Raw genomic sequence first — 14,664 nt, 5'->3', positions numbered from 1 at the left:
CATGTCCTTCCCTTGCCTCTTAAATCCCACCATCACTGCTTCCAGTACAATATATTTAAACCTGGGATATTCACCTAGTAGTTTAAAAAGAGGTAACAGAAACTGAAGTGGAAAGAAAAGACCAGTGACCTGGAAATCTCTGATTAGACAGATTAAAACTTTGAAAAATTCTGAGGCAATGTGAAGATTCCCAAACCTTTTTAAAATGAAGTTTCTCTGTTAAGTGTGAGTGAAAATAGTGAAGTTGAAGTAAAAATGGAACAGAAACCTCAGAGTTTCTAGAATAGTGGAGGATTTTAAGGAATAAAATAAGTTATGAATTATTTCTATATCTTCACCATATCCCAATTCAAGTTTCCAGAGTCAGAGCAGAGATATTTGTTCCTGGAGGCTTTAACTTACAAAATAAAAATTTTAAAAATATAGGCAATGAGGTCATATTCAACAGAGGATAGTGGTAGGATTGCTATCCGGAGAGCTAAAGAATCTCCTGTGGGCTGCTAGTTCCAAGAAGTTCACGTAAGGTAGTGCTTCAATTTTCATTTCAAGGAAACATTCATTAATTGATAATAGATGCTCTTTGCCCTGAATAATTTTCCTCTGCATCTTAAAGTGCTTCACAACACACATCATATCTTAAAATGTATGGATGGGGATTTAAAATTGTTTATGTATCTTCCCAATAGCTGTAGGTAAGTTAAACAACTGCTACTTAAGTTTGTTATAACCTTTAGTGGTCACAATTTAGATTGTACAAACCCTTTTGTTGATTGTGTTAAATAATTTATCCAAACAGCACTCCTTCAATAAAAAAACGTAAGTGTTACTTTGAGAGAACTGCTATGCTAGCTGCTTTTGAAATGTAAATAGAGATTTCTGCCCTTTAGGAGATAACAGCCTATTATAGAAAGTAGGAAAAACAGGACAGTGAGTTTTAAACAGCAAGCAATACATTGCATAGAAACAATGACATTCATTTTCATATTGAATATAATAATGTGTGCAGTACGTGGAACACAACTAGTGCACTATAATTGGCAGAATTATATTAATTTCCTTTGTCTAAGCTTGATCTCTCAGGAACTAATGTCAGCTTTTTGAGGCTATAGGATTGATTTTACATTGATATAGTAGTCTTTTCCAAATAGCAAATGATTGGGCACACTGGAATTGTTTATTAGGTATCTATTTATGGATTTAATAAAATTCCGGGAAATGGTACTTTCCTTAAGAGATCATTTATATAGCATTCAAAGTCATCTGAGAAGCTGTGTCAAATGAGCATACCTACTAATAACATGGGCCAAAAATCTTGAAATAAATGACTGCTTGCCTTTGTTATTTTCAAATATTCAGCTTAAAGTGAAGGGTGTGTGGGTGTGCGTGTGTGCTGAGAACAAAAAATCTATTTCTTTATCAATGTTCAAGTCAGTAACAGTACCACATGTTGTTATTAAACATTGCTATTAAACATGGTCCCCAACATATTAGTTAAATATAGCCAACAATATATGATTTTTAAATATAGTCACCTTGATGTACAGTAGATACCTTGAACTTATTTCTTCTAACTGAAATTTGTGTCCTTTGATCAACACTTTTTCCCAATCTGCACACCCTCCAGCTTCTGGTGAATGCGATTCTACCCTCTGTTGCTGAGTTTATCTTTTTTAGATTTCACATATAAATGAGATCATGACCATATTTATCTTTCTATGCCAAGCTTATTTTGCTTAACATAATGCCCTCCAGTTTTATCAGTATTGTTGCAAATGACCAGATTTCCTTCTTTTCTGAGTCCTTTTCTAGCCTGTGTGTGTGTGTGTGTGTGTGTGTGTGTGTGCGCGCGCGCGGGCATGCACGCACATGCACACACGCATATATATATATGCCACATTTTCTGTATCCATTTATCCATTGATGGACACTTAGGTTGGTTTCATATCTTTACCATTATGAACAATGCTGTAATAAATATGAATTTAGATATCTCTTCCACATGTTGATTTTGTATCCTTTGAATATATACCTGGTAGTGGGATTGCTGGATCATATGGGAGTATCATTTTTTAACTTTTTTGAGGAGACTCCATACTGTTTTCCATAATGCCTGTCCTAATTAATGCAAAAGTTTTAATTATTTAAAAGTTATTATAAGAAAAGTAGAAAATATATGAAACAATTATCTTTGGAATGTGAAATCAAAACACCACATTTGGATAAATGTGTTAGTGCTTTTGCCATTATTAATTATGGAGATGGTGTTAATAGTGGTGGTGATGAAGCAGGTGATGGTGATGATGATTGTGATGTTAATTTAACAGTAAAAATGGCATGCCAATGTGAATGACGTAGAGGTTCTGTTGATGGATATTGTTGCCGATATGGCGAAGATATTTGTGATAATAATAGTACAGGGAAGTGATTAAATGATGACAGAGATTATGTACAGGTGGTAGAAATGGGTGATTGCAATGAGAATAAGGAAGGTGATTAATACAGTAACTATACAGCTAGAAGACTTAGAAGGGCAAAGTGTACTGGACAATGTTGGTCTTGGTTGTAGCCAGTAGGAACTATCCAGTAATAGATGAAGAAATAGCATCAATGCCTTGAGGTTAGACAAACCATTGAGAAGTTTGCATCACTCTGGAATCCAAAAATAACTAAGTTTGAATTACTTGCTAAGTAAGTAGTTTGTACACTGAAACTTGAAAATGAAGTGAAAATAAAAATACGCCACTTCTTGCACATTTGCAATCTTGAAAAATTTTCTGTAAAAAGAATTTCAAAAATTGACAAAAATCTAAAATTAATTCAATTCAGTTTAATTTTTAGCTGAATAGAGAAACAAAGGAGGAAGTGACATACCATTATATCTATCTATGTTTAAAATGTAAACATTACAACAGATATTCAAAACTTTGAATCATTATTTGTCCTAAGCAGGTAAAAATGTATAAATATCTACCTTAAAATTCAATTCAATGAATAATAATTCCAAGGACAATAAAACTTCTTGAGCACCAAACTACTGTGTGGAATGTTCAAGAGCTATGGTACGGAAAGTACATAGCTAAGAAAGACCAAAGATGTTAATATAAAATAAACCCTGTGCACTAAATCCGCCTTTATAGGAAACTACTGGCACCATTGAATGAATTTTGATAGAGTGCCTGATATTTTCCTAAGCACTTCCCTAGACATTTAAAAAATATAGACATTAGTAAAAATAAATTTCCTCTAAAGGAGCTGAGATAAATTAAGAATAAAACCGAGACAGATAATGTATATTATAATGGAAGTGCTTTGGATTAGGATAAAGAAAATGTTTGGTTTTTGTTTGTTTTGGCTATAATCCACCAGGAGTCTATTTATAGAAGTCCTCAGTTTTCTTATTTACACGATGTATGTAAGAGCACCTGCCCTGTCTATTTCATGGAAGTATATTTGTTTCAAGTAAGATTACCCATGGACAAATTCTTAGACATTTTATATCATTGTACAATTTTTAGGAACTAAGTGGTAGAAGCTAATTTCTTTTCCCCAAAGTTAGACCCTCCAAATCAGTCCAGGTTCTCCAGACCAATAGGAGAGATGATAGATAGATAGATAGATAGATAGATAGATAGATAGATAGATGGATGACAGATGATTGACAGATGATTGATTGAGAGAGAGAGAGAGCACGTGTACATAAGAGAGAGAGATGAAAGGAGAATTTACTATACAAATTGGCTTGTGCAATTAGGAAGGCTGGAAAATCCCAAGGTATGCCATCTGCAAGCTAGAGAATCAGGGAAGCTGATGACCTAGTTCAGTACAAGCCTGAGAACCAAAAGAACCAATGGTGAATTCTCAGTCCCAGGTTGAAAGTATAAAAACCTAGGGAGCCAAGGCCTGGAGTGCAAAGCCTTGAGAAACTTGGGAGTCTGACGTCCAAGGGCAGGAGGAGATGGGTGCCCCTGCTCCAGAAGAGAAAGAAAATTTGCCTTTTCTCTGTCATTTGCTCTATATGGATCTTTAACTAATTGGATTGTGCCCACCTTCATCAGGTGAGAGTAGATCTTCATTGCTTAGTTCACTGGTTCAAGTGCCAATCTGTTCCAAAAACACCCTCACAGACATCCCCAGAAACAGTGCATTACCTGGCTATGCAGTGGATATCTGGCTATTCCTTAATCCAGTCAAGTTGATATTTAAAATTAATCACATATTATATGAGGATAAATTTTTCTTAAGTCTATGCTTTGACCCTGTTTCCTGCTTCAGACTTACCTCCACTCAGAAGTTGGAGTGACTTATCCGACTGGTAATGTTTGCAGAGATGCATTCATCTTGTCTGATTAACTTTGCCCTTCTTGGGAGCAAATGTTCACAAGGAACATATGTTTTTCACAACCTTCATGCTGTGAATCCTGCCTGGGCAGACTGAGCATGCCTATTCCAGTACAGTAGTAACTGATACTGGGTGCAGCAGTGCCTGATTCTTGGGTTTAGTATCACCAAGCCCAATTGCCCATATGTTCATATTTGGCCTCTATCAGTTATAAAGGTAATATATTGGCATTCATGTTAAATTTTTGATGTTATCCTCTTTTTGGGGGGGATGCAGGTAGGTAGAAGGAGAATGCTATTGCCCTTTTGGAAATTCCCAAATTAACAAGCAATTGTCCCATAATTAATATTATATAACAAATTATTAAATTAACCCAGAAGATTCAGCTACCTCAAATATATTACATAAGTGAACAGTGTAGGTATTATGGTGTAAAATATTCCACTCAGCTAAAACCAGATGTCCAATGAATAAATCAAGCTTTCCCTTCCAAAGAAGGAACTATCCAATAGATTCAGATGGCAATCAGTTTTGCAGGAGATGAGAGTGGTGACATTTGTGTCACACATTTGCCATCATTGACATAGACAGTAGGCACACTAAATTAGAGTACTAAAAAAGGAAAAGGGAGCATTTGCTCTGAAATATACTTCCATGACTCTGTCAATGCAAATCAACACCTCATGCAAGACCTCATATGGTCCAAGTTACAAATGGGCTCTATTTGGAGATTTTTGAGCTTAACAGGAAAGTCAGGTGGTAGCATCTGAAAGGAACCTACCACCCCACAAATGAATACAAAGATTCAGTAACCCAGAGCAGATTCTTGGCCTCTGTATGTATGTTCCAATGACTCTACTGATCTGGGAGCAGAATTCAATTCAATGCAACAGAACGAATGTAAATTATGTTTTCCATGCTTTAAGAATAGCAGTGGGGAAACACGTAAGACATGGACTCGACTCCAAAGATCCCACCAGTCTAGCAAATAATTCCAAAAGGTCACCAAATGATTACATAAATAATTATTGCAGATGTCATATCATGGGATTTCTCAGCCTCCCTAATTGGATAATTTAATTCCTATAATAAAGCCTCTTCTCATCTGTCCATCCATTTATATATTATATATTTATAGTCTAATAAATGCAACAATGATTTTGCAGAAGCTACAGAAAAAGCGTAGAAAAAGACTATTTACTCTAAAGAGGGTCATATGTTGAACGAGAGAGAAGAAAGGCATTAGAAACCAAAGTAATAGCAAATGCAAATGCTTGCAGTGGATAAAACTGAATGGCATCTTCTGGGAGCCACATATATTTTAGTATTGCTAAAATGCCAAAAAAACCAAACAAACAAACAAACAAGGAATTTGGAGAGAAAAACAGGGTCCATATTATAAAAGGCTCTACCTGCAATCTTAAAAGATTCATAATTATTTTAATATGAGGCAGAGTCATTTAATGGGTTCTAAGAGTTAATATTCTCACTTTATAAAGATCATGGTTAAGGCGCCATAGAAAATGGCTTGAATGAGGTAGAGACTGTAAGTAGGAATATGATTGCAAAGGTTATAATTGTGGGTAATGAATCTCTGCCCAAATGGCATTACCATATCTTCTTGTTTACACTTAGTTTTAAATAAATAGTAATCCTTTTTGTTTGTGTATCTGTATTTTTAAAATGTGGATGAAAAGGGAGAAGGAAAATTATCTTGCGATTTTTTTTTTTTTTTTTTTTTTTTTTTGTAAAAAGGCTAAGGCTAGACTTGGATACCAAATCAAACTCCAGCAATGCAGTATCCACACTATTGTAGTTCAAAAGCTGATTTGTGATCATCTGATCAGGCAGTCACTTGTAAATATTCAACCTATGACATGTTTATCCTGACGTTTAAACAAGGAGCTCACCATAATATCAGGTTTCAAAAAGTAATTAAAGTGATATTCTAATGCATAAATGGATTTCTGAAAGACCCCTGCCTCATGCTACTTTGTGTCCCGAATGAGTTCTCCACGTAGGCAAGTCTACTCCATTGCTTGCTGTACCCTTGAAATTTGCTGCTATCTATTGAAGCATTGGTCTTCCTATGCTGTTTGTATAGTCATCCCCAGAAGAACCTGATTTGGCTTCTTGCAAGTTAGACTTCACTTTCAGATGTTTCTCCTGGCTAGTCATGCTGTTCTTTAGAGTCACTGTATTGCTATTATGATTATCATATCCAATTATTATAATGCTCAATATTATATTATAGTAATTATTATAGTGGTACTATATGATATTTTAATGGTACAATGTTTTGGGTTAGGTAGCTCTGGCATAAAGAGAACAGGTTTAAATCTTGTGCTCTTTATGTGTATCTGAGGGATAGTATACACTGATTTCATTTTAGCTGTATCATTTGTGCAGACAATGCCACTGAATGTATTTTTCACATATAAATTGAGAATAGAAGTACCTATCTCAGGGGAATCATGCCAGGGTTTCTGAGGAGCTTAGCATAGTACCTAGCACTCTTTAGTCATTCATAGGGTCATTTTACCTGAACCCTTTCCCCAGTGGGATTTTTAAAAATTCTGAAAGCACTATGTTGAATGCTATGAAAAGAAAGCATCTGAATTATTACAGCAGTTAATGCTCCACTGAATATGACTCTGTATTTGAATAATCTACTCTCAGATAGCTCCAACATTTAAGCAAACAAGAAAAGGAAACTCTATTTCACAAGTAATATCTTATTTATCTTCATGTTTTCAAGGCTTTACAAATACCTCATATTTTTAGAAACATAATTGTTGACTAAAAACATGTGGTGTTGTTGGCTATAGGATTACATCTTTACATCATTCTTTATTTTAGGACACTTGTTAGGAGGTCATATCACTAAATCACAGTGCAATGATAGGATAGGATTTTGAAGATATTCACTTATTTCCCCAATTGAAAAGATAAATGGGAGAATACTGAGCACATCTATTTGTTCACAGAGAAATACTTCACTTTGCTATGAGACTTGCAACTAGCAATGAGGAAATGCTGTGAATTTCAACTGAAATGGGCCCTGGGAGATTACAAGAAAGGTAAACATGACAGAGAAACGCGAGTAAAAGATTTGCCAGTCAGCTGCATGCCTTTTTAAACCATTTCAGGAACATGACACATTTCCCTCTTCAAATTGTATTGTTTTGGAAACGTTAGGGGTCTCTCTCTCTCTCTCTTTTTCTACTCTTTGTTTGAGCTCATTTTAAACTCTCCTCTTTGATATCAAGTCTGTTTCGACTTCCTGTTAAGGGAGACTGGGAATTGAGAGCCAATGTATGGAAAATTCTGGCTATCAAAAAGAGAAGCTACAAATGGCCCCAGAGCCTTCCCAGCCCATAATGCTTGAGATGAGCATAAACAGGAAAGCAGCTTGGATGACAGCGACTGACTCACAGTGTGCGCCTGGGACTTGTTTTGCAGTTCACCTGGCAGGTGCAATTATGTCGGCAAAGAACGGGATAGAAAAATGACCTTTGAAGGTAGCTCTGGGGTGTGGGAGTTATATGTGGAAACCTTATTAGACATCGGAAGCAGAGCTCCTGAAATAATACTCCAAGTGTAAAATAGCACCTCTGCATAATTGTAGCATAATACAATAGTTTTGGCAGGAAAATTTGAAAGAGATACTGAATAAAATGTGAATTGAAACTTAACATTTCTACAGGAAGTTCACTTAACTCCCTGAGACTTTTCTCATTTAATAATCTAAGAAATTTGGTTGGATTTTAATTAGCTGCATTTGATGCTCAGTTTTGTGTGTGTGTGCATTGTATTAGTTAAGCCAAATATTTGGTTGACCTAATTAAACAATATATATTGTATATCTGCTTCACAAAATACACTGGATTAGGTAATATGATATTATAGAGGTAGATTATTTATAAATTACTTATTTGCAAATTTTATTTACCTAGTTAAAAAATGTATTTTGCAGTAATACACACATCCAATTTCCTTAACAAAATAGAAATATACTATCCAAATTAAATTGAAAGAAAAGGAATAATTTATACCAATATCCTAGTAAATGTTAACTATTGTTTTTGAATATCACATTTTTTTCTGGTCTTTCTGACACATCTTAGGTAAGGGCTGTAACAAATGATGTTATTTCCATGACCAAACTGAAGAAAACATACAAGTTTTTCAGTAGAGGTCAGCTTTTCTATGGCAATTAGTTCTTAAAAGATTTTACCATGTGTGGCCTTTTGTATAGGAAAAAGAACAAGACAAATTCTCAAAGCATATATAATCTAGTGGCTGAATTGAGTAGTTAAGAGTGCAGAATCTACTCTAACCACACTACCAGGCTCATATTTCTGCTCATTTTAATTAATGTCTTTATGTTTCAGTTTTCTCCTCTGTAAACAGAATACAGTAATAATTTAATAATTACTGCTATTTGTAGAGTACTCACAATGTATTAGCATTTCTTCTAAATATTGTTATATATTAATTCATTTAATTCTCACAACAGCCTGTGTGGTTAGAATGATCACGAATGCTCATTTTAAAATAAGATAACTAAGATGAAGACTGATTGATTAACCAACATGTATTATAGCTAGCAAGAGATGAAGTCATGATTTTGGTAACTGCTTCGTGGAGTTACTGTAATATTTAAATGTGATGTGTTTAGGACAATGTTCAATATGCAGTAACCATTCAGTAAATGTTAACTATTATTTTCATTATTATAAAGAGACAAAAGAAAGATCAACTTAAATTACAGAACAAATCAATAATACAAAATACATCATACATTCTAGTTTCTAATGTACTGATACTCGTTGAGAAAGAAACTACACTGCTCATGATAGTAAACGAAGGTGGCAAGACGTACACCAGCCCTTGGTAATTGAATTGAATTGAATTTTGAAAGACAAGGTGGTCATTGTAGAGATGGAAAACAGAATGATCAAGGCTCAGGGGCAGAAAATCACAGAAGGTTCTGCAATGATAGTATGGCATAAAACATAAGGATAAGAATGTAGTCCAGAGAGGCACAGATAACCTGAAATACCGAGATAAAAGATTTAGATGATTCGGAGGTAGTAAGGAGCTACTGAAGTTTGAACTAAAGTTGACAGTATACAAAAATAATCTAAGAATATTAATTCAGTACAGCAAAGAATGACTATGGGTAGGGATCTGATAACTGGGCATGTGGGTAACATGTGGAAAATACAGCCAAATTGTATTATGATATAAGAATATGAGATTCCCAAGGTTTAATTAGGCACCCTATGTCCCTATGTCACAGCTTTGTGGGAGGTTTATTTTTTGTTTTGATTTTACTTTCACATTCACGGTATTTATTGACTTTCTCATTTGTATTAATAAAAGTCCCATAGGACATAGATGGCATACTAAAATTGAGAGTATAGCTTAATAAAAGGACTATTTAAAAAGGTGTGGGCAGGATTAAGAAAAATGAGCAAGGAATTGTGTAGTACTCCAAGCTTAGCTGCAACGAAGAACGTACATTTAGGCCTAAATAACAAAGGGAAATAGTTACTAGAATCTGGTTCAAATAGTTGTAGTTAAGGAAAGGACTGCCTAAAGAAACAATTGTTCTCACTTGTGGGCTGTCAACCCAAGGCCACTTGGAAGACAGGAAGCTGAGGAAACAAGTTACAACCTTGACCTCACTCCCTTCCCCTCACCATTCAATCGCTTGCCAGTGCCTTGCATTGGCTAAGCCCAACCAGGAGCAAGAGAATGTGGAGTCTGTGGATGTCATTCATAAAGATATAAAGATGAGCCTCTTGTAACACAGAGTAGGATAATGAGAAATGAAGAATGAACCCGGAGAGGAAGACAGAAAATATATAGCACAAATGAACCTCAAATTGAAATAGATAGAATGGGATGGTCACTGAGGTAGTAGCAATTTTAAACCTAGACTAGACCCTAAATGTTACCTAGTTTTTCTTTTCCTGCTCTTACTCCCATCTAAGAAATTAAGAAATTAAAACAAAGTCCTCCTGAAGGTTCTATTTTATCAGTCAGAGTGCAATGCAGGAAACAGAAAGAAGTCTAGTTCGTTCCCGCAGAAAGAGATTTTGTGAAGAGAATTGGGTGTTTACAGGATTACTGGAAATGCTGGAAGACAGGGATTTTAAGAATACCTACAGGACTATTAAATTCAGGTATATGTGAATGATCATGTATCCAGAGCCACCATTACCATCAGCTCAACACCCATGAAGCAAACTGCAATCCTAGGTACTAGAACTAACTCTCAAGACTTAAGTCTCACCGATTTTGCTCTTAGAGTTATAACTGAAGAAAAATCGACTTCGTTTCATTAACAACCTTCCAGATTTCAGGCAAACATATCCAACTGGTGGAATGCAATCTCTATGCAGAATCATAACTATAGGAGAAACTTAGAAAGGTATAATTTAAGCCTGGTGCAGTGGCTCACGTCTGTAAGCCCAGCACTTTGGGAGGCAGAGGAGGTGAATCACGAGGTCAGGAGTTTGAGACCAGCCTGGCCAAGATGATGAAACCCTACCTCTACTAAAAACACAATAAAATCTAGCTGGGCATAGTGACACATGCCTGTAGTTCTAGCTACTCTGGAGGCTGAAGGAGAAGAATTGCCTGAGCCCAGGGAATGCAGTGAGCAGAGATCATGCCATTGCACTCCAGCCTGGGTGACAGAGGGAAACTCCATCCCAAAGAAAAAAAAAAGAAAGAAAGGTATCATTTATATTTCCAGACTTAGAAATACAAAGAGACACCTAGAAGGAGATGAATACTGTAAGCCAGGCTACCACACCCAACAATCACAGCTTGTTCTAGACGAGCTGAACCACCTATTCCATCTCCACAAATGGAATTCCCAGAATCCAGAGAAAACTAAATTAAACTCACACAATCAATATTAAATGATATTTCAATGGGTTTCTTCTCAAGAGTATTTTAGTTCACTAATACAGTGTTGACTTTTATAACATCTGGGAAGTAAGTATTGCAGAGAAGGCTGTCAGAAGATACATCACAACAAAGAACCCCAGTTTTTGTGCCAGGAAACTCAGTACAAACACAAATGAATCACGAAGTGCTCGCATGTAGGTATGTGGATCACATCTCTGGTCAGGCAACTCAAGCTGAAATTCTAACATAAGGCTAAGTATTTAACATAATATCTAATTTAGCTCTTAAAAAATTTCAATGCAGTTTTGTATTATCATCTCCATTTTACTTATTAGGAATGTAAACGTCAGAGAAATGAAGTAATTTACCCAAATGTACACAGCGGGTAAGAGACTGGGTTAGAAATTAAGCCTGGTTTTCATCTGATGCCATACACAGTATGGTCCTATTTTTTCTTGTTCTTAAGAAATTTTGTTTTTCTGTCAGGATGCTGCTGGCCCAAGAGGCACTGCGAAATCAGGATACCTGTAATAAGTGTTACATTAAAGATGGTCTGCAAATTGAACAATGGTGACACCAAGAAAACACTTCTCTTTTCAAACTGATTTAATATGTAGACTCTATCGCAGTCTTCCCCACGCTCCAAGGCGCTTTCATTTTTAAGGAGATGGGATTCCCTTCTTTTATTTGTTCTTTTCCATAAGTTAATAATTTGATATTGGTTTCAATGTTTGAATGAAAAGATTGTGAAACCACCCACGTGCTTCACTTTTAATTTTATTTTGAGGGACTGTGGAATTGGAAAGTGAAAGAAATGAAGTTGACAAATGTATGTATAAGAGCCCTGAGCTGTCAGGCTATCCCCTTCTGGGCAGAGTAGCAGGTTGGTGGGGGTGTTGGTAGAATAGGTAAAATTAAATTCAACAGTAATGTTTTTTCACTTTATAGAATTCAGTCTCCAATGCTAAGCCAAGTAAGCCACCCACACTATTTAATATTTTCCATCTGTTCAACTCTACAACTTTGAAAACAGTGACAACTGATATATTTAAAAAGTGCTTAATATATTAATATGAGTTACAAATAATCTAGCAGTCAAGGGAAATTTTAAGGTAATATTAGCAAATACTCCTAAGTGCATAATTTCATTACTGTTAGTACTAAGGACAATTGCTTCCTTCTGCACTTTACATACTGTATTTCTCTTTTATATCCATTCTGTATAGTCTTGATAATTTGTTTTCATTATGATGGTTGTGTTGTTTATGTATATTTTATTGTATATCCTTCCAACTCATCTTGATAGAATGTTCTATATTGTAAGTGTTTTATAATATATTTAAATGCAGATGATCTACAAACAAAATTTGGGATAACAAATGCAGAGCTATGCCAGAGAAATATTAACTCTATAACTTATAAGTAAAAGTGCTCATTGTATATTGTCTTTAAAATGGGAAAGAATGAAGACAGAATATTTTGTACTTATAAGCAGCTGAATATATAATTTTTGGTATATTTACTTTTTAAAATAAACTTTCCATTTCAGAACAGTATTATATTTACAGAGAAATTGCAAAGATAGTACAAAGAGTTTCCATGTGTCAACTTGGACTGTGTGTTCCATAACCCCTCAGAGTTATAGCTAGTCATTGCAATATTAAGCTAGATGATGTCTAAGAATATTACATGTTCATAATAAGTACAAATATTTCAGTTTCACTGTACTACTTTTATTGGTATCTCTAAAGGTGACAATACTGGGGCTTCTAACTTTCCAAATAAATATCTAAAAAATGAAGAAAAACATAAGTATTCCTAATTTATTGTTTCTCTTTAAGAAAGGTTCCATTTACGCAAAGCCACAATGACAATTACAAGATCGGTCTGCTTAGATGGATATCTGAATTTCTAGGAATGAAAGTCTCTACGTAAGTTAATGCTAAAGATTTTACTTATAATCTTTTCTTATTAGTGCACCCTCTTCATTTATGCAGTCCTTAAGTTAGTTATCAACATTCCAGTTTCTGCTAGTTGATATGTGTGTTTGAAATATAAATGTGGAAGAAAGAAGGATTTTTTAGGTTCTCAATAGTTCATTGTGAGAAAAGGTTTCAAACATTATGTTATATATTCCAGCTTTTTAGAATATTAGTTGAGCCTCCCTGAAATGTTGGTCATTTAAACTCCTTGACCAATTCAGTTCAGTACGACATGAATTTATTGAGCACCAGCTATATATTAACCCCAGAATAAAATGGTGAAACTAGTGAAAATCTACATCTCCAAGGCATTATAAATAAGCCAGAGAAAATTACAACACTGTCTAGAATCTGGATATATACTTCTAAACATTGTAGGATTATGCCAACCCCCAAGTTGAATGACTTTCTTCCTTGCTGGGCTTTGCAACAAGGGGAATACGAACAAAACAGAATGTCACAGACTGTGTGTGTGTGTGTGTGTGTACACACTCAGGCACACTCAAGCATTTACTTAGCCATCAGGATAAACACCTTTTCCAATGTATTTAAATAAAAATAATTTTATGAAATTATGGTTATTACTTAAGTAATTTTCACAGATAAGGAAACTAAATCAACAGAAGTAAGATGAATTTATCTGAGTTTTAAGAAGCAGTCTGTAATAGAGGCAGGCATTATGTCAATAAATATTTGAATCCAAAGCCAAAACAGTTAGTTACTATGTGTACTATAATCAGTACTTTTTGAGAGAAAGGGTAAACAAGGATAATTTTTTTGCCTTTTAATTTGCAAACTAACAAAGTAAAGATACTCTAAACTTGGGAATGGAAGACAGCTAAAGTTCATGGAATGGAGCTCTTTCTTTTTAAAGGGAAGAAATGTGTATATTACTAGGGAAATATGGGTAATGAAGACTTGATTTATACTTACGTTTTTAAAATTATTTACCTAAAAGAAATGATTAATATGACTAATTTGTATTCTAAGTAGTGAGAATAAATATTTGCTATTTTGTCTATATATTTTTTCATTAAAAGTATAAGAAAGTCTTTCTAAAATTTGCAATTTACAAAAATGGCTCATTAATAAAAAATATATTCAAATTAGGATTGTCAGTAATCAGACATGTTTCAAGTCTCACATTTCCAATTAAGGAAACCAAGGAAGGCCCAGAGTCCCCCTGACTTGTGGAAAGAAGATTATTTGGTGCCTTAGTTCAGGAATAAAATCCAATTAGGTATCTACAGATAGAAGATGTCAACAACTGTGACTTTGCTCATGGTTGCTAATTACTTTAATTTGAAAATTCAAAATATTTATCTTGTTTGACTTTTGCTTAAATGCATTAAAAGGAGTCTTTAGATCTTTTAGTGGACTAGGGAAATATAACTTAAATTTGAAATAAGCTAAACC

This window comes from Saimiri boliviensis, chromosome 6, assembly GCF_048565385.1.
Source record: "Saimiri boliviensis isolate mSaiBol1 chromosome 6, mSaiBol1.pri, whole genome shotgun sequence".
NCBI classification, from domain to species: Eukaryota; Metazoa; Chordata; class Mammalia; order Primates; family Cebidae; genus Saimiri; species Saimiri boliviensis.
This window is presented reverse-complemented; position numbering follows the sequence as displayed.